Genomic DNA, 22,248 nt, shown 5'->3' with positions numbered 1-22,248 from the left:
TTAAAGCCAGTGGCAACTTAACATGTATCTGGAGAATGGAAGGTTGTTTTTTTTTCTGTATCACATTATGATTTGTTTTCTTTCTTCCCTTTCTTTTTAACAGGAAAGCTCATAAAACACTACTGGTGACCTTCTGTGCTCATGAGGTGAGGATGCTAAATTTCTAGATGAAAAATTATTTGACCCAGAAGGAGAATTTGAATCAGAAGTAAGGATCTCCATCATGCTGTATTACAAACAACCAAAGGAATGTCATCAATGTCCACTGTTAATAGGTTTTAAAGCAAATTTCTATTTGGGTCATTTCTTATTTGCCGTATTTTCATTGCAGAAACCATATAACTGTCCCTACCATATAGTTAAGTTTCATATAAATGTGAAATACCCACATTATTTTACCAGTGGATATGGTTCCTGGCATAAATGCTCTCATCATGACAACAGTTCCCCCCTCTGCTCTTCCAGTGGGCATGATCAATCTATCAAAAGCTAGAGGAGCAGAATAGAAGTGCAGGTGTTCTCCATCTTGCATGCCCCCCCCCCCAAACAATCTGACTCCCCAGAGAAATCCCCAGGCTGTTTTGTATTTTCCAAGCTGATGAAGAGGACAGAAGATAGTCCACCATTTGTATTTTGAGCTGTATGCTGCTTAGAATGTCTCTTAAAGTTCAACTCAATACTTGAAATGAAATGTCCCTCAGTAAAGGATGGGTTAAATCCTGATAGAATCCTTTTCCAGCTGAAATGTGTTGATGTTTTTCATACTCTAAATATTGCTAGTGTAGTGGGACAACTCTACCATAGTTATTGTTTTAGAAATCAGTCCTGTTTGTGGATCTGTACACAGCTCTTTCTGACATTTTTCTGTGCTTCCTTTCCACACTGCCAGACAATATGAGAAGGCCCATATTGTGTAGGAGAGAGTCTCCTGCATCTTCTACCTTCCAAACACTGAAGTGAGGGATAGTCACAGCAGTAGCTCCTTCTCTGTGCACAAGACTGTTTGTGCTTCCTTGGCTCTACCTGAAGGAACAGTGCTGCTGCATTAGCCCTCATCTCATCAGTGGAGGCCTCCATTACTAAGGAGGAAAATTTGTTACGCAAGCCGTAGCAGCATAAATATAATGAATCTTACGATCCTTTTCATTAAAATAATTTTTCTCTTACTTTTTTTTTTGTAGGAGCATGCTTCTATTTTTTTGTACATCTAATGTATCTTTTTAGAACAAAGTATAAAATGCATTGTTTGTGTGTTGAGTGTGTCACTGGCTGTACAATCTGTGGAAAAAAACTGAATTCAAGTTAGATTAATTTACCAATTATTTAACCTGTGAACTGTGTGTGTTTATATATGTCTGTTAAACTTTTTCAAAGGGAAGAACTTTATTAATAAAGTACAGCACCTGAACAATTTTTCTATTTGGTAAGCCTGTTTTTTAAAAGACATTTCAATGTATTTTAGTGTTAAGATATCAAAATTGTCTTATTAGGAAAGTTTAATGAAATCCTTCTTTTGTTTTAAATATCTCTAAGGCAGTTCTTACTTTCCTTAGGTATTTTCCATCTCTTGTGTTCACTGGCTGCTGGTGACCAGAGTGGCAGCATGGGAAAATATGTCATTCAAATACCAGGCCCTCCCAGTCCTGCACTTTTTGTCCAGTCATATGGGAACGAAAGCTCCAGTAGGAGCAGAGTTGGAGCAAAGGAGAGCTTCAACTGCCATTTTTCTACATGGTGCTGTTTCTCTTGGGAAAGGGCTTTTTGATTACAACATAAATACGGTGGCCTTGAGAGTCAGTGATACTTCTCTTAATATGGTGACATTTTTGCAGAGCCAATAAAGGCAGTCAGATCTTATACCCCTGACCCTGAGGGAAACAATAGAGGCAACACACCTATAGCAACTACCCTGATATATTGAAAAGTTGGAAACATCATATTTTTATAAATCAGGGTTAGCAAATTTATTTTCTTACTATAGTCTTTGTCAGATACAGAATTTGCTATCATTTCAAATGATGTATCTTTTCATTTTATACTATTTTATACTGTGATTCATGGTTATCTGTATCCTAGGAAATAACAGTTGTTTAAGATACCATTGTAATCTGACAGTGTCACTGTTTAATCATATTGATCATATGATGGCAGGGTATTGTTTGACTTAATGTATGTAAATCATACATATTGCAATATAAATATTCCTTGAGCTTTCATACTAGTTAGCTACACCAGTAGTCCCCAACCTTTTTAGCACCAGGGACGGTTTCGTGGAAGACAATTTTTCCACGGACTGGGAGGGAATGGTTTTGGTTTCACTCACTTTCCTACTGCTTACCTCCAGCTGTGTGGCCCGGTTCCTAATGGGCTACGGACCGGTACCGGTCTGTGGCCCGGGAGTTGGGGACCCCTGAATTATACATTTGAATAAAGAACAGTATGAAAACTTGAATTTTATATTAATTTGAAGTATCTCTTAATAGTTCATAGCCTGAATATTATTTTTAAATGTGTACATATAAACATATGTGTGTAATATAGATGTTCTTGTCAGATCCAGAATTAGTAAAACTGCTGAAGATTTGGAAGATAACTATTGTCTGTTAAATTATGTTTGGAATGGCCCAGAGTTCACAAAATTAGCCCCTTGCCATTAAAGAGATGAAGTTGCTATTTTCAAATCTTTTGTTCTTATGTATGCATTCAATTCTTTGAAAGAGGTACAGACTAAGAGAATTTCCAAAATCCTGCCATTGTGAATTCAGATGTAACCCAAACTGAGCTGAATCTTGTGCAAATAACTTTTGCCTCAAAATCTTTTGCTTCAAGATGCACTTAACAACTTGTATTTCAAGATAAGGAACATATTTCAAAATATACCTCTGCTGATAAATTACGTTTAAAATATTATTTAAATATATATTCTATGCAAATCTTTCCATGCACGGAAATTTTAGGCTTATGAAAGAGACATAGTGGTGAAACACAGAAATAACCAGATCTATCCACTCCAGGTGTGGTCTTTTTTCTGCAGCTGTAGTACATCACTTCTTAAATTAGTATTTTGTTTCGAAAGTTTACTCCCCCTTTCCCATATACTCCTTGTTGACTCCTTGCTTCCCTATTAATATAGCTTGCGAGTTTTACGCAAAAAACACTGAATTTTATTTGTAAGGTCTTCATATACAGCACTGACTGATAACAAATCTTGAGGGAGATGGGCAGTTCAGAAATGTGAAAATTAAATTAAATAAATAAATGGCTGAACTGGGAAAGTATTTTCTGAGAACCATATTCCTAAGCAGGCTGTTTTTGAGATAAATCTTAAACACTCTTGATTCCCAGGCATTTTGTTTGCATTATATTCAGCACCTTTAAGCCTACTATTTGGAGATAACAGCAAATTCTAAAGTCTTAATTGGAAAATTAGAACTCAGATAATTTTGAATCCTGATCCAGTTTGAAATCTCCCTGGGCCAGATACTATTGAAGTAAAATGCTTTATTTTTCTTCAGTACTAGTCATCGTAATTAGGATTTGAGGAAGTTATGATTCCACAACATCTGAAGGACCCTACTGGCCCTCTTTGATCTTCAGCAATCTATGATATCCTTCTGGACTGCTTATAGCAGACATGTCAAACTCGCGACGTCACGCGACGTCGCGCAAAGTTATCGGGACAGTTTTGCCATTGCCGGCAATGGGGTGGGTGCGGCTTCCGGATGATGCGTCCGGCCTGAGGGCCGGCAGTTTGATACCCCTGGCTTATAGGGATTGGGAGTAAGAGGCATTGTTCTGTGGTGGTTTTGCTCCTTTCTAAATGGCCAATTCCTGCTAGTGTTGACAAGACCAGAGAGATCAAGCCAAAAACCGTGAACTGATGGTAAACCAGATTCTAAAATAACAGATTCTTGTAAGCCCTGTTGTCCTTACTTCCTTTATCTTATAGTCCAGTGAATTGGGAAGTTATCTGACTCTCTTCTATGTATTTTCTGTCTCTTGTGGATTTAAGGTATGTTGCACCTCTTGTTGTTGGTAATGTATTTTGCAAAACTGTCATAGTCTTCAGTTTTTACTCTTTACATCTGGAGGGTGCCACAAGTTTGATGCTCTCTCATCTTGCTTCACATTCATATGAGGCTCCTGGATGATGTTATCTATTGGTTTCAAGGTCAGGTGTCAGTACACTAATGGTACCCACCTGTATATCCCAACCCCTGGCATTCCAAATGATGTTAATAGATAATATCTCAGCACTTGGAGGCTATTGGCATGTGAATGGGGAAGAAACAGAATCAGGTTTAACTTTAAGCAAGAGTGGGGAGCTTTACATGCTGGGAGAATCATTGTCTGGGGATTTTCTACCTATAGTTATAGACAATATTGCCTTTCCTCATTTGAGATTGGTATGCTTTCTGAGGGTTGTCCTAGGCATTAAGGTGTCCCTCAAAGAGAAAAGAGGAAGATGTAGCCAGGAAGGCATTCGCACAGATTTGTGTTGTGCACAAGTTGAACTGTTTGTGCACTGGACCTCTGCAGTCATTCATGCTTGGTTTCTTCATTTGTGGACCATTGCAATATATTCTAAATGGGGCTGCCTTGAAGATCACTCAAAAACTGCAGCTGATTCAGATATGCACAGTAATGGGCAAGGCTTAGTATGTCCATATAATAAACTCTACAAGCTGCATTGGTTACCAATAAGCTTGGGGTACAATTCAAAGTGTTAATTATCACCTGTAAAGCCATGCATGCTGATTATTTGAGGGATCATCTGCCCCCATGGTTTCTGCTCATCCTATGTGCTCAGAATTGGCATGTTCTGGGTCCTATAAAAGTCATCTGATGGATCCAGGAAGCAGGTCTCCTCTGTAGTGTCTGCCTTCTTGGATAATATCCCCTAGAATCCAAAGCATCTCCACCCTGTTCTCCTTTCGATGAGCCCTTAGGATCTGGCTCTTTTCTCAGGCTTTTTGACAATGTGATTGTTAAAAAAATATGAGGGTTTTTCTCTGAGTTTAACATTTCTTTTGTTGACTGGCTTTTGTCTTTCCCATTTTTATTTCTGTTTGCCTCCCAGGACCATCTGGATTTATATTTATTTATATTTATTTAATTTATCAATAAATTAATATCAATATGAAATTACTTCAAACCTTAATCATATTACTAAATTTAGACCATACCAAAACACATTGTTCCATTTTATCATTCTTAAAATATGAAAATATTTTAAAAAATCAATAAGGAGCGCATAACTTGAATCCATTCCTTAATGTTAAAGAGCTATACATTTTTTGTATCTAAATAAATACTATTTGGCAAACCGCAGGCTTCATATAATTGAAATTCTTCAAGAAAAGTCAAATTTTATAATGTAGACAAAATGTATGACAAAAAATTCTTCATTAAAAAACTCAGTTGTAGGCACACAGTCTATATACACATTGTGTACACACACACATACACACCCATGCCTTTTAACTATAAGAAATCTTGCCTGTCACAATAAAGTATATCCACCAATGAGATTACAGCATACAAACCAACTAAACCTTAATGCTGACTGGCTGCCATATCTGATTGCACAATGTGTCCACCCAACAATGATTTCTACTTCAGTTTATTACTGAAATGTAAATACTGTTTGTGAAAAGAGGTATGGTAACACCCTAGCTCTTATATACAAAGTGAGATAACAATTGCTCATTCTCCAAACATTTGTAAGAGAAGATGTGGAGAGAAATAATTCAAATGGAAATCAACGCAAGTCAACAAACTGCTGTTTCAGCTTCGTATGAACCTCTGATAGCACCTAGAAATGCTTCAGCAAAAGGCCCTGGGCTTCAGAGCGATTTTATTTTTGAGGAAATTGGGCGCCGCATCAAAGGTGTTGGCAGTCAACTTGTGAAAAAGGTGAATGCTGTCTTTCAGTGGGACATCATGAATGGAGGAAAGATTGTGGCCCAGTGGACCCTGGATTTGAAGTCTGGTTCTGGTCAGCTCTATCCCGGAGCATCTCATGAGCCTGCCAACACAGTTTTTATTCTCTCTGAACATGATTTCATGGAGCTTGCTTTGGGCAAGATAAAGCCCCAGAAGGCTTTTCTGACTGGGAAAGTGAAGGTGAAGGGCAATATTCTACTTGGTCAGAAACTGGAGATGATTCTCAAAGAGTATGCAAAGATCTGAACTCCTTCCTTCCTGGCAATTACAGTTCTCTTTTTCTCTTTAGTCAAGATGTTGGTTATAGAGGAGGACAAGATTAAAATGTGGAGTATTTTAATGGAAAGCATATCTGTTCAAGTTTATATTTCCTTTAAAGCTATTTGAATGCTTTAGTGTATCAGACTGACAAATAGTAATAGATTACTAATTTCCCCCCCTCACAAATTCACCTTTGCAGACACGCCATTGTTTCAGCAGCAAGGAAGGTGCAGCTCAGAGTCATGAACAGTCATGATGTGCTGGAGAAAATCCCCATCATTTACTTTCTTTCTCTGTGAATGTAGGTGTGTGTGTGTGTGTGTGTGTATCTTTCATACACACAGAGAAAGAGTGAGTACAGTTTCATGCCTCTTGTAACAGAAAAACTATGAAGAAATTATAATGAGAAAATCCTCAATCTGAGTTCTTTTTTTGTAATCTCAATATTAAAAATAGTGGGAAATTAAGACATTATGAATATATGAGAAACTGACCTTACTATTCTGGCCTTGTAATGGAGAAAAGTCTGTAGCCAAGTTATTTTTGTTCACATCAAATGGGTATATATAGAAGGATAGAACACCGTACAAAAAAGGCATCCCAGGTTTCTAAGCATTTTATGGAATTTGGCTTTTTTTTGTTTATATATCTAAAGATGTCCCTGAATATCAATTCAAAACAAATCCTGAGCAGGTCAGACAAAATGGGCTTTTCAATTTTTAGTAGCACCTAATATCTGTTCATTAAGTTGGGTCTTGAAAGCATCACCAGACTGACTGGTTAATATATTATTACTTCACGCCTTTACATATACATCAATCAACTTATTTATTATTTTATTTATAATATTTATATGGCTGTCCAACTCAAACTGTATGACTCTGGGTGGTGTACAAGAAAAAAAAAGCATCTATAGCAAATGCAACATAAGATAAATTTAAGGAAAACTCATCCCAACTCATCTCACAGGGTTGTTATTGTGGGGATAATAGGAGGAGGAAGGTATTTTGGATTTTTTCACCACCTTGATTTATTTTTAAAAGTAATAAAGGTGAGATATAAACAAACAAAAACAATACAATGCATTAAAAGTCATTCTAACAGTAAATTGACATCCAGACTAAAATATTGTTCTATCTATCCAGTTGAAATTCCACTCAATTTAACCTGAAAAGTTTGAGAACAGGACCAATCTTGACTCCCTTTCTAAAGGTCCACAGAATTTGGGGTCTACTGTATATTGTTGGAGCAGATCATTAAAAAAAGGGCCACCACCAAGAAGGCATGCCTCTGGGATCTTACAAAGTGTAATTGTGTCAGTGATTAAATGTAATTGTTTCAGTGAGACAACCTGGAGTATTCTTCGTTGAGTGAGAGATAACCTGATACCCTTGGAAGCAGGTGGCCCCACAAATAATCCAGTCTTATTCCATGTAGGGCTTTATAGGTGATTGCCAGTATTTTGAGTTATAGCAGAAGCCTATTGGGAGCCAGTTCTGCTAAAGGGGTAGAATTGACGTAAAAAGGCATGATGAGGAATGTCCATAACTATCCATAGTACTGTGTTCTAGACCAATTAAAGCTTCCAGATGATCTACAAGGGTATTCCCAAGTAGAGCATGTTGCAATAATTGAATTGGGAGGTGACTAAGGCATGAGTGATTGTGACAAGTGCTTCTCTGCCATTCCCCCTAGCCATAGCTGCCGCTGGCTCTTCCAGCAGAATCTGTGAATCCAGGAGGATCCCCAACTTGTGCACTGAATCTGAACTGGATAGTGCAGCTCTGCTCAGAACCGGTCAATGGTAGAATCTCGAGTTCCAGAACCCATGGACCAAATCAAGTAGACACTCAGTCCAGGAAGAGTTGAGCCAAAGCCTGTTCTTCCCCATTCAGATCCCCACAGCCTCCAGACACTAGAAAAGAATAGCTTCATCTGGGTGGCCAGGGATAGCAAGATCTACTGTTGGGTATCATCAACATAGTAATGATACCATGGCTATGCTGATGTTAACCTCTGGCATCACCTACATTCATATGTTAAAAAGGAAAGTGGAAAAAAAGAAAGCCTTATGGGTCCCCACAAAGCAGGGATCTAGTACAAGACAGCTGCCCCAACATCATTTAACCCACAATCCCCTCTTAAACACAATGGGACTGCCAGGATTGTTGTCATTAAGTGATGTGGTCATGTAATCTACCGAAGCATCACATAGTGATGGAAATTCCAATCCCAATTACCATTGTAATTACCAACAGTTAATGAAATATTCCCCAAGTTGGGGTATACAACAGATTAAATGACATGACACTACATGAATTCATGAAATTAAAAAAAATAGAATAATAATGACAACAAAAGACTAAATTGTACAGACTGGTGAAAAGTGAATAGATACATGAAACACAGCTTACAAAAATAGTAAGCAAGTAGAGTTTTGAACAAGAATGCCACAACGGAGAAGGCCCTTGGGTTTCTAGAAGAAAGGTAGATATAAATCAAACAAATAATAAATAGACAAACAAGAAAGTACTACCAAAGAAGATATTTCATGTATGTGGTAAAGCTAGGAATTCTACAGTACCTTATGAAGCAATTAGCTTCCAATGAATCAGTCACTATCAGCATAAATGTTCAGCTGCAAAGGTTGTGAATGTACTTTCACTACAAGGTCATAGTAACTGCTCCAAATTCCTGAACTTAAACCAATGCAAATCAGTGTTTTGCACAAAGGCTCTATTATTATTTTCCTATTTTGTCACTTTTAAAAGGCACCAGATGGTGTCCTTGGCTTTTATTTCTTTCTGAAATTCAAAGCTAATAATATTTCATGAAAAAGGCAAATAGCAGTGGTTGAGGCTTTCTCGGGTCTATAATTCCATGCAGCATTTGATATTTTCATGAGAACACTCCATGGGTTTGTTTCTCTAAATACAGAATTTGAACATATGGTACATCAAAACCAGAAGGCAGGCAGAGAACAATTTGCAAAAAAACAAACAAGAATTATAATAACAAACAAAGGGAAATGCTGAATAAAGGGAAATAATATTTCATGTATCATGACATTAATTTGCCCCACAGTTTCCACCCTAGTTATTTCTTGAGAATATAAAATATGGAGTTAATTCTTCAATATACTACTGATTTTCTTTCAGTTTTTCATACACATTCATGTAGATTAAAATTCTCAAAGTATTGTTGGTGTGGATAATATGGATTAACTCACTGAATTAAAATCTCCCAAGTATTTTAATTTTTTTATTTTAATCTCTTTCAGTAGAATTTGCCTATTGTACCTCTGCAAGAATAATTGAAGTATTGTTAATATTAGAGATGAGTAGATACTTCATTACAAATTGTTGTTAACTCCAGAGAAGGAGCAGAATGACCACCTTCAGATCAGAATGCTTCCTCTTATTTAAACTATGGGCTCCCAAGCAATAATGCACTCTAAAACTTGTAAGAGAGTAAATTTTGAAAACGCAGAAGTTCAAAAAACACTGAATGAAGTGCAGGTAAATTTAATATTAAATTGAAATTATCTGTAAGAGAAGCCAGGGGAGAGAGTGAATATCCTTTGCAAAGTTGAAGCCTCCCAGTTTTCCCACTAGAAATTATTCTTGTGTATTTTATGCATGATTTGATAATTGTGCTGTCATTTTAATAAACACTAGATGACAAGATGAAGGATTTAATGCGGTTTTAAAATGTTTTGATTATATAGTTGGATTTTTCTCTGTTGTAGGACTATGTACTGAGGAATGCTTAAATATATGTTATGATCATATATTTTTTAGATTGGCTATAAATAATGGTGACAGAAAGAATTTCTGATTAAATAACACACACACAATCTTAAACAGAGGCATATGTTTATATGTATGTGTGTGGAGAGAGAGAGAGAGAGAGAGAGAGAGAGAGATTGCCTTGAAATGTTATATTCCTCTTCACTGCAGGCCCTTAAAGAAGATGCTGGTAGCCAACTAAATGCTTTAGCAAATCTTGCATTAAACAGGAAGTTAGATCAGATGATCTCGAGAACTTCCAATTCTGTAATTCTATGATTCTTCTTATGTAATATATGTTGAAGCAGAGTTGAAATGTATATTTGTTGTCAAAAATCTCATATTGCCCATAAAACAAAAACTATATATTTTGGTCTTTGATACTTTTAATAAATGTAGAGCAGTTGCTTATCTGCCAAAACAGCTTGAAAAATAATAAAACACCAGATTTAATAGTTGTCATTACGAAACACAAACAAGTCTGGATAGTGGATGTGGCAATACCTTGAGGCAGGAGAAGAGAAGAAAAGGAACTAGAGAAGATAACAATATACAAAAGACCTACAAATAGAAATAGAACAACTGTGGCAAAAGAAAGCAAAGGTAGTACCAATAGTAATAGGTGCCTTAGGTGCAATCCCAAAAGAGCTGGAGTCTCACTTGAACACCATCAGCACTGACAAAATCACCATCAGTCAATTCCAACAGGCAGCTTTACTTGGAACAGTTTATATCCTACAACGATACCTCTAATACCATAAAACATTAACATCTGCCTATCCCAGGTCTTTGAGAAGGACTCATGAGGTACATAAAAATGCTAAATCAAGTTTGAATATTTGGCTGACTATGCAATGAACCATTTCATTGATTATTCATTGTTTAAGTTAATATCTTACAGAATCCTTTCAGATTCAGACTGGTTACAACAACATAATAAAATACTATAAACTATCCATGGTAAGAAATGAAAAAAATAAAGTAAATTCATAACTCAAAACCAAATTATAATACAATAGATCAGGATTCCTCAAACTGTTTAAACAGGAGGCCACTTCATTGTCCCACCGATTATTGGGGGGGGGGGGGCGGACTATAGTTTGAAAAAAAATGATTAGAGATTTGTAATTAGCAGGAAAAATAAATCTAGCACTTCTGAATTCTTTTCCCAAGGGAGAAAGGAAAGTTCACAGCCTGCAGGTTGCTAGCAAAGTTGTCAAAAGAATGTAGTTATTGCTGCTAAAGGCAAGAATAAATAACAAATCAATTTTGCAGCTCTCTCCTGTTACTACATCCTCTTACCTCCAGAATGTGGCCTGGGATTGCACAAGGGGCTAGGCTAAAATCCGGTTGAGTAGTTTGCAGCCAGGTGTTCAGTACAGACCTTGCCAATGTTATTTTAATAGCCCAGGAAGGGATAGGAAAACCTGAGGAAAACTTTGCAATCAATAAACCATGATGAACTACGCTTGTTTTGCCCTATTTTGATTCTCCTGCCCCCAATCAAAGGAAAAACCCCGAATCCAGCAGGCCAGAAGGCAGCCCAGCCACTGCGCCCCTCCGGTTCCTTCTCCTCACCCCCTGGGCCCAGACGCAGTCACTGCTCCTCACCATAGCTGGGGCAGGACTTGCAAGTATGTCCCTCCACCAGCTTCGTCCTTCAAAGAAGGGCTCACCTGGTGGTCCCGCCTACTGGCAGGCCCATCGGCATCAGGAAGGCTCCAAAGAAGGTAGCTGCAGGGGGGAAGCAGGAGGCTTTCCATCAGGTGCCGCCAGGCCTCCAAACGCAGCGCTGCCCCTCCACTTTCCAATTCCAAAATTCCAGGGTAAAGTTGGACAGCCTTTGAGTGCCCCTGACAAGCTGCAGATTTAATATAGCCTCAGCTGCCGCCCCCTTCCTTGGCAGGGCGAGGCTGGAGCGCGTGGCCTTTAGTTGGGGCTGCCGGCATGGCGGCAGGCAGGAGCACCAGGTGAGCGTCGCTTTGCAGGATGAAGTGGGCAGATGTATTGGCAAGTCCCACCCCAGCTATGGCAAGGAGCAGTGACTGTGTCTGGGGCCAGGGGGTGAGGAGAAGGAACCGGAGGGGCACGGTGGCTGGGCTGCCTTCTGGCCTGCTGGATTCGGGTTTTTACTTTGATTAGGGGCAGGGATGGGTCAAGCCCTCACTGTCTCCAGGACACCCCTGGGCCAAATGTAAACACCCCGTGGGTACCGCAGGTTACGTGCTGCTTCCGGAAGTGCCAGTCAGCTTGAGCCCAGCGCAGATCTTGGGCGCTCAACAGAGCCCCAGCAACACTGCAGCTCCAACTGGCTCTCCCACAGGCCTGTGCAGCATTGCCGCCACTTCAGCTCATCCCCACGCTACACTTTTACACTTTTTTTTACACCTTTTTTTTTTACAGTGCTTTTCAACTCGTCCTAGGTCCTACTCTCTGATTATACCAGAGAGTATTCTATCTATTTCTTGGAGTCCACAAGCCAAGACAGTCCCTCATAACAGAGTTAAGTGATGCCAGAGTCACCACATAGATTCTGCCCAGGACTCAAGTTTTCTGGGAATCTCAGCAATTTTTATAAATTTGTTGACATTTCATTGTTACTTTTTGTTGTAGATGGATTGCTTATACATTTAATTGCTAATTTATATCACATAATTTGCCAACAATTCAAGATTAATTAAAAGGCCAACTTTCTGTTTTTCCTTTTTTTGGTTGCCTCACTATGTTATCACTGTTATTATTTTTGTTCCTTTAATATATGTGCGCCCCATACAACCCTTTCCATTATGATACGATGTAAGATGTGAAAAAGAAAAGCAGCTTTTAATCACTTTTGCTGACTTTTGCTATAGCCACAGGAATAAAATACTATTATACCAAAGGACATGCAAAAATCCATTACTTTCCTCCAATTTAAGAAATATTAAATCAATAAATTCATATTCAGGAAAAATTCTCTAATATTCAAGTTTTAGATATTTTTGGATTTTTAGCTTTCTATGGTCACATATGCATAAAGGCTTGAACTATTCTCTAGTAACTTGTTAATACAGACCATAAATTTAGTACTGCACTTTTTCAAGTTTCCAGCTCATTTGCAAGTGCTAATGACACACAGCTTTAATTACAGGGTTGAATTTAGCTTTATAAATATTGTTTTACACACGAGTACCAAACTGATATTTTTAGGACTAATTTAAAATGTGTTGTGATGAGCCAGCATGAAGGTTTCTTCCCCAAATAAATTACCTTTAAAGTGGGAACTCTTGCATTCCTGTACAGCCTCATTGAGAGGGAACATTTTAGAAAGACTCCTTTATCCATAACTCCACAGTTTTGCCGAAGACATCCTTTTCGGGTACCAGAGGGCGAAGGAGTGACTGTGAAACTAACATATTGTCCCCCTTTCAATTGGAGACAACTGTTTTAGGAATTTATGATGCCTAGGTGTGACCAGAAATCCTCTCTCTGTATGAATAAGAGTCACTGAACTCAGAGAGACTTATTAAAAATTTTTGCTGAACTCAGCCCCAAATGCCTGTTGAGTTTTCCACAATCTCTCTTCCCTGCTAATTCCCCTCCCTTCCTCTTTACTGTTTTAGTCCCTCATTTTAATTATCCTTGTAAGTACATCCTTCCTTCTCCGCATCCCAACTCTATTCTATTTTCCCCTCCTTTGTTGTTTCTGTTAAAAGGTGGGGGGAGGATAGTTGTATGTGCTTTGCCATGTTTTAATGTTAATCAATATTTATCCACCCAATTTCTTCCAATTATAATAACAGAGTTCCTTCCAACTCTGTTATTCTATATTCTGTATTCAGTTAATTTTTGTCTTAGCCATATTTCTTTCTGCAATACAGACTAGTGTTGTTTAGAGGTAATTCTTGACTTACAAGTACAACTGAACCCAAAATTTCTGTTGGTAAGCAATCAAAGTTCTGCCCCATTTTACGATCTTTCCTGTCACAATTGTTAAGTGAATCACTGCAGTTATTAAGTTAATAACATGGTTAAGTGAATCTGGCTTCCCCATTGACCTTGCTTCTCAGAAAGTCACAACATCCCTTATTCAGTGTCCGATGGTTGCCATTTGCAACCTTCATTGACAAGCAAAGTCAGTGGGGAACCCAGCAGGAGGTCGCAAATGATGATCACATGATGTCGACTAATGACCACATGAGATTCACTTAACTGGCAACCAAAACTGCAACAGCTGTTATTGTAAGTTAGCATCATCATATGACATCATGCTTTATGACAGGGCTGCTTAGCAGAGTTGCTGATCCCAATTACTATAATTAAGCAAGAATTACCTGTAGTTCCTCCTTAGTCATGGAAGCTGGCTGGGTGACTTTGGATCACTCTTTCTCTTTCAGCCCTAGACTGGGAAATAAAATATCATCTATCTACTAACCTTCACTGGATCAGCTTGGTAGATTATGCTTCCTAAACTTCATTGAGGAGGATTTCATCATGCAAAGGAGATGATGATGATGATGATGATGATACAGCAACACCTACACATTTTTATATGCACATATTTTATTGTGAAGAAAACCCTCCAGCATTTTATTTCAAGCTAGGAATAGAATAGTTCACTTGATCAAATCTTCTGATCTGGCCACATTATACAGGAACAAAACTCAAAAGATAAGAACCAATGGGAACTTGAAATTGAGCCCTCTCTCCCTTGCAGTGGAACAGTGAAAGTGAAGGTAGAATCAGGACAGTTTAGCAATCTGCTGCAATTGCTCTTTTTGCTGTAAGGAATTCTCTGTTTCACACGACAGTAAACTGCATCAAAATGCAAGTGGGATCATAATTTCAAATGCTCCCAGAAAATACCACCTTACATTTTGAAGAAAAGGCTATGTTATACATTTATTTCTAATTTATTTCTAATTTATTATTTCATTTCTTTCCTCCCCTAATATGGAAAAGTAGGATTGTGTATGAAACAGAAAGCATATTTTCTTTTGAACTCAGAACAAAGCATTCCACCTTGACCATTCTGAATATTCTCCATTGGAATATTCTGAGTTGACTGTGATGCAATAGAACATGGGCGTCAAACTTGCCACGTCACATAACGTGTCGTGACGTATCACGACTTTTTTCACATTGCTGGAGCTGGGATGGGCATGGCCTCCACATAATTCAACTGGCCCATGGGCCGGCAGTTTGACACCCCTGCAATAGAACAAACTTTAAATGGTTTGAATTTTCTGTTGGAGCAAAATTTATGTATCCTGGGATAGGAAACACCATGAACTGGGATGAAGTCCACTGTTCTCTTATTCTGTTCACCAGAGTCACAAGAAGAATTAGAGGGCAATCTCTGTTGACCGATACTATTCAGCCAACTTGTGGAAAGATTGAAAAATTGAAACAGGCAATTCTAACTGATTAAAAACGAAGAAAGACCTTTATATTCTGAAGTACTGAAGGCAACATGGAGGACAAATGGCTAGTCCCTCTTCACCATTCTTCAAATAGCAGCTAGTGTCCCATGTGCACTCCTAAAAGCCCAGCCAATCAGGCACTGTTACTGAAAGGGACAGCCACATGCTTCAGAATGTATGGGATTAGAAGCCTGTAGCATCTCTATTACTAAGCATGTTTTCCTGGGACCGTGTGGCTACTCTGCCAGTAAGTGAGGCTTGCACATCCACACCTACTCTAAAGTCGTTTTTCAGGTTTGAATTAGAAGCTCTACATATCCTTGCTAATTTATTATTTATTTAAACATTTACATACTGCCCGTTCCCTTAACAGGTTGATAGGATAGGAAAGCTAGACATCGCAATTTATAGATATTAATAATTTTCATGTGTAGTTTTCCTTTTTTCTAGAGGAATCAATGTTAAGTTCAGAGTCATTCTTCCTTTCAATATATAGTTTATTTGTTTTAAACTGTGGAAAGCTTATTCAGCTGTTCCTACTCTGTTCCCTAAGAAGAAGAATCCTTGTCATTGCTCAAATTCACACTGGCTACAAGGCAGACATCTTACTCACTTTGGGCACAGTTCACTGGATGACTAACTGGCAAGATCTTACATAAATGTGTTCTATCAATTTTGGATACTGTACATATATACACTTTGGCATGTGTGGTGCCATGATCAACCATACAAACTACATACCGGGAATCTCCTGTTGCAGGAATGGACCAATGATAGTTCACTTGCTCCTTCTTTACTCCTGAAACTTCTTTTCTCAAAGATTGTTCTGCTAATAATTGGCTGCAAAATACTTACTAAGAGAAGTAAAATTCTATTCTACCTTCAGCAATATTAAGAAAATTAGCAGCACATGCACACAGGGCAAAAGGCAACGACGCTTTTAAAATTATGGAACTGGGAGAAGTATAACCACACAGGCACTTCTCTTTTTACCTTGCCATAAGCTCAACACCTTATATAGCATTTTGATACAAGTTTTAAAAATATTTCTTGAACCTAGATAAGCTTAAACACAATAGGACAATGCAAACAAAGGAGATGGATTTATAGAGGAGTCATCTTGATGTGGTTTAGTGGGAGGAAGTCGCAATATCATGAAGCGTTATAGATGCAATTATTTGTAATACTTATTGAGTTACAAGCAATTTTAAAAAAGCTTTGAAGAATGTAAGAGGAAGAATTTCTGGCCCTATATGCTTATGGTCAGATAAAGGTCAGTTTTAACTGAGTGTCCTCTGAAAGATTCAATATCTCCAATGGCAAAATGTGGAGAAGCCCAGTAAAGCTGACAATGCAATGGAATGACAATAGAAAAATGTGGAAGAAATTCTGTAGAACAACAGAAGAAAGAAAATAGAGGTAGGCTTGTCCTTTTCTAAAACTCAAGATGGCCATGAATAAAACAAAGGAAAATGAGAAGAGGCTTTCCTTCTCAAAGCTATGGTAACTGTAAAAATGAAACAAAATATAATAAAGACATAGCAGTATGGAGTCCTTGATACTCTCTGAGCTTGGTTGCCTGCCTGCAGATGTTTCATTACATAGTTAGGAAGCATCATCATTGCTAGAGATTGTGGGTTTGCTTACATACAATAGATTGCCCTACTAATTTTGGTGTTGGTGTGTGTGTGTGTGTGTGTGTGTGATTTTCTTCTTCATAGTTCCTTGATTAGGGTATGATTTCTGCTTGATTGTTAATCCTTACTTATCTGGGTGTTGATTGATCACTGAGAGGATATGTTCTAATCTTTTTATTTCCTTAGCTTTTTTATTGTTGTTTTTGAATGGGGAGTAAATGTGGTTTATCTCGGTGTAAATTGATGACTGATTTGTCTGAAAGTCCAGTTTCCTGGAATTCCCTTGCATTTTTGGATTTAGTTTGATCTATGATATTTATAGATATTTACAGTTTTCCAGTTGAAACTATGGTTGATTCTGTCCATCTGTTGTGAGATTTCATTGTGTCTTCTGAGTGCTAATTAATCCAGTCATATCTTCTGACTGTCTGTTGGTCCAACTGTGTCTTCTGACAGCTAGTTGGTCCTACTTCTGGCCAAGTAGGAGTCAGAAGACATGATGAAAACTCCTTAAAATTAATGGTGGCTGCACTTGGATTGCAGAGAACACATGGCCTGCCCTCCTTGTACAACATGAGGTCTGGAGAACTTCAGAAGGTAAGTATGGAGTGTGATGGGCATGTTGGGATGAGGCCCAAGTGCTACAGGCTTCTGGTGGGGTGGGGTGGGGGAAGAGGGGGGACACTGCAGTGACCCTGTGGTGGGTTATAAGAGTCAATTGTAATTTCAAACCTCCATTAAACAGTCTTTCATTCCTCGCGGATTATCTGTATATTAAGTCATTAAAAGTTTTTATATTTCTCAAGATTCCTATGTGATAGTCTCATTCTGAAATTATATCATAATCACCCAAAGTTTTTCAGGAAGCAAAACCTTTGAAAAAATTGTTGTCCGGTAATCCCCATACTCCTCACACAGATGATGTTACCTAGTTGGGGTTGTGAAACATTGGCAGACAAACAATCAAACTCAGAGAGCACAAAAGTCTCTACAGTTAAATCCTGAAGTTCATGCTCATCTATTGGAACAAAGAAATAAACAATTTCTATAACAAATGCAAGGAAAAAGTGACTTAATGCACTTATAAAACATTCAAATCTACCTTTTAAACATTCCAAAGAAATGAAAGGGCAAAAAAAAAAAATCAGCTGCTCTTCTGCAGCTCCTGTTTATTTCTTTGAAGGCCGGTCATGAGAAGGGCCCAGTGAGCTGTATCAGGATTTTGGGCATAAAGTATGCAAATTCTGATTTTGTGAGAGTGACAGTTATCACTTACAAAAGGAGTCAGTTTTGTTGGAGTTATAGCACTATGGCACTAATACTATGAGTTGGCATCTCAATATTATTTATAATTGTATTGTAATAAAAAAAACCTCAAATGCCCAAAATCTAATCTTGAGATGATGACCATATTAACAGTATTTTTAAATTTAATTTTAATTTTTTTAAATTAATTTTATAATAATTTTAATTATTTTGATTTTGGTGCCTGCAATGTCACTTAAAATTGTACGATAGCATCTACTAACATGCTTTTGACTATTTGCTCTTGGTTATTACATGATTGTTCCATAGTTTTATGTGCAGAAAATTACAAGGAGACAAAATGGATTTGAAGTCTCCTTAACTTTGGCTAGAGGACTGCTGCTCGCACATGGTGAGCTACTAAAGAAGATTGCTGTTGTATTTAAGACTAAGTGATACGTTCATAAAAGCAAAAATAAAATACAGTTGTGCCTTCTCAAAAGTTAGTGAGATAATTTAGTGACAATAAAATTATTTATTGGATTTATTGGATTATTTATTGAATTGAATAAATAATGACAATAGAGGTTATCTATCTATCTTAATATCATAACAAAAAGAATAACGTATGTTCTTTATATTATACTTTATGAATCTTAGACAGAGCCAGTACTAATCCTAATACTATCAAGGTTCTGTAGTTTTTGCTTTGCTCAAGCATACTTTGTCTTGTTGAATCAGCAAGTGGCACCATGTGACTGATCTCCTGGAGTGGTCAGATCAGGTCTATGAGTACTTGAGAAACTTCAATTATTGTCAGGCACAAGCAAATGGATCCACATGTGTAGAATTCAAACTAGCTACTTTATTCTGCCTATAATACAGGATTTTCCCCAGACTGCTTGCCTTCCTTTGGGAACAGATAAGGACCGTTCCATGGAACTTGGGAGAATGGGGTCAGTCTTGATCTCTTGCGGATGCACAATGATTCAAGGCTAACTCCCCACTTGAGTTTTCCTCCCTGTGAGGCTGGGCATTTCCAGCTTTTCCTTGGAGAGTGAAATAAAATGGAAGAACCCAGCAGCAAACCATTTCTCTACTACTGCTAAGAAAGCCACAGAATTATGCCTATGTAGTCACTAGGAGCCAAGCTTGACTTCACCTATATCCATTTTTAATCAAGCAGATGCATGTTTATGATAAACTAATATGAGCATATAACTTTATTATTTACCAATTAATTAAAGAGGTATTTGAAATCTACATACAAATTGCTACAACTCTGTATTGTTTGCCTTAGACTTCCCCTGTGAAAAATTTCCAAAGTCTTTGGGCAGAAGCAACTGCATGTGCTGACAGTGGTTGAGTTCCTTGATATTACAGTTATGACAAAATGAAAATAATTCATAGGGTGGAGTGTTCTGCTTTTTCACAAATCAGGATGGTGCAGTAAGCAAATGAGAATAGCATTGCAAGGACCTGGGACTTGAATACTTGTTCAGCAGGAAAACTCACAAATTGGCCTTGAGCCAGTCATTAATTTTCAACCTAAATTATCTCACATAGTTGTTGTGAGGGAACCACCCCCCCAATGGCAGGGAGAAGGAAGAAACAACACATCTCAGCCCTGACCTCACTCAAGAAATTCTAGAGAAAATATTAAAAATATAATAAATTACTTCTAACAGATGCTGAACTGAGAAAGCAACACAATATATTACCTAACCTATCTACAGAATTCAATACTGTTGAATTGAATAAGTTGTATAGTCATTTGTTAAATTACGTATTTAGTACTGAATTTGTCCAGTTCAATAATGTATAATTTATTATATGTTTAATATTATAACTTATACAGCATGTTTCCATCCACCCAGGGCACTTAGATTTCTGGAAGCGCAGTGCTGACAAGGACTTGAAGATCATGTAGCTGCACTCTTGCCCAATGGAAGATCTGCAATGCACACACAAAATCTGCCCAGTTAGTGATCAACTATCTCCAACAATGAAAAACCATGCCCATCCAAGACTGTTCCACCAACGAGCTACTTCTTTCTTGCTTCCTTGTCATTACATTCACATTAAATACCTTTCATACCTTTTAGGGTTTTTTGCAAGTGAGGGACTTCCATGACTCAGTGGCACCTATGTGCATGCACACACATATATACACAAATCCCTTCATCTAAGATGAGCTTGTTAATAAAGAAGCTAGTCACAGCTTTTCTTCTTGGTATGTCAGCCCTCAAAACATCCATGTCGGTCACAGACGCTGACTAGATGTGACAGCTGATGCCTTCCTACCTTCTACTTGTGAGGTGAAGAGAGTATTAGGACTTGCACTACTTTAGATTTGATTCTGAAAATGCATCATTTAAAGGGGCTACATTCTTCTTCCAATATACTCTGAAGCACCTTTTATGAATAATTCGCAAAGTGCTAAGATCCCTAGACAGATCTCTAATGCAAATATGCATTTCTAGGTATACATTTCTTTACTGTGTACTACAGAATTGCCATGATGCTATGAATTGAATAAAGAGCCTCTCTAGGCTTCCTGTTGTAAATACTACAGTAGTCATTTCCCAGTTGGGAAAAAATCATTATAATATCAGGTTAAGTTGATTGCCTGAGTCACCTGGCTGGGTGCTACTTGGTAAAATGTGGTGGTACTTCTGAGTAGTCATTTCAGTGAGTAACATCCTTGATAAACTCGTTGCCTCAGTGACATAAATCTTAAGGAAAAAATATATTACTGCACTGCTAGGAGTCCCAACTCAAAATATGTTTTATTTTGGTATGCTACTATTGCATTGGATACAAAGAGTCCATATAACTACTGTATGAAAACCAGTAATGATCAATAGATTTATCCTGCATTAATTTGTTTGGTACATATTAGACCAATTTATTTTTCTGTGTAAAAAATAGAGTTCTGCAGAAAACTCTATTGCACATCTATTTTGTCCACAAATACTTCATCTTGAAACTATTGTTATCTTAATCTAATTAGATTAAATTCAACAAAAATAACCATATTTTCCTGGGATGAGTTTACTTGACCTTATAAGGGTTAAGAATTTTGTTTCACATCAAGGACCACATCAAGACCATATATTAAAGAGCTGGTGCATTAGATGTCTTGGTCTGGATTTCTGCTCCAGACTTCAGACTTCTGCCTGAAATTGTACTGAAACCCTCAAGATGATTAACATAAAGTCAATCTGATTGTGTTTCAGGGAAGTATATGTTTATGCTATCCATCTCCCACATTAGGCAATTCTGGGCCTTATAGTCCCAATATTTTAGACTTTGTCAAAAATGAACTTTTTGTACAACGGAAATTGGTTAAAATGAGGATTATATAACATGAAAGAATAAATCTACATCAGATTTGCAGTTGTTATCATATTTTGTTGATAAGTACAGTCTTTAGGTACATCTTCAGCAGTGGTGGCTAGGTTCAAAAAAGTAGGCAGATCCAGTGTTGAAAGTCTCGCCTTTTTATCAAGTGTCAGACACACTACTCACATGTAAGGTCAGGTGTTTGATCAACCAGTCATGTCCACCATTCTGAAACCAGTGATGGTCTCTGTGGAGGTCCATGGTTGTCTGCGAACTTTTTTTTCCCACTGAGATGAGACTGAAGCATTTTGTGAGAAAACAATTACTTTGTTGTATGGTGTCTCAATACTGTGTGTGAAATACTGTAACTTTCTTCTGCTCATAGTTTAGCATTATAATCTGGAATATTCCATCATTGAGATTTGTTTGTGATCAGGGAAGTTATCTGTTTATTTCTTTAAAAAATGGGCTTAATGTACTTTATTGTATGAATTAAAATCCTTAAATACAATTGGACTGTATTTATCATAGTTTGGTTTTGGTTTATTTTGGGTGGATGTTTATTCTGTATGGCCCAGAGAGACTGATGGATGTTTATTCAGAGGTAAACCCAACAGAGTTGAT

General features: G+C 37.6%; 1 protein-coding gene across 1 annotated transcript in view; it reads left to right on the top strand.

Moving 5' to 3' along the window:
* The window catches only part of DTD1 (D-aminoacyl-tRNA deacylase 1), a 29,558-nt gene extending 28,146 nt beyond the window's left edge, over positions 1–1,412 (top strand). Inside the window, exon 6 of the mRNA XM_015812521.2 lies at positions 104–1,412. The gene's annotated coding sequence lies outside the window, so the exon portion shown is untranslated. The remainder of the gene's footprint in view (positions 1–103) is intronic.
* Positions 1,413–22,248: the final 20,836 nt, after the last annotated feature.

Source organism: Protobothrops mucrosquamatus, unplaced genomic scaffold (assembly GCF_001527695.2).
Source record: "Protobothrops mucrosquamatus isolate PMUCROS unplaced genomic scaffold, P.Mucros_1.0 scaffold94, whole genome shotgun sequence".
Lineage (NCBI taxonomy): Eukaryota > Metazoa > Chordata > Lepidosauria > Squamata > Viperidae > Protobothrops > Protobothrops mucrosquamatus.
This window is presented reverse-complemented; position numbering and strand designations above follow the sequence as displayed.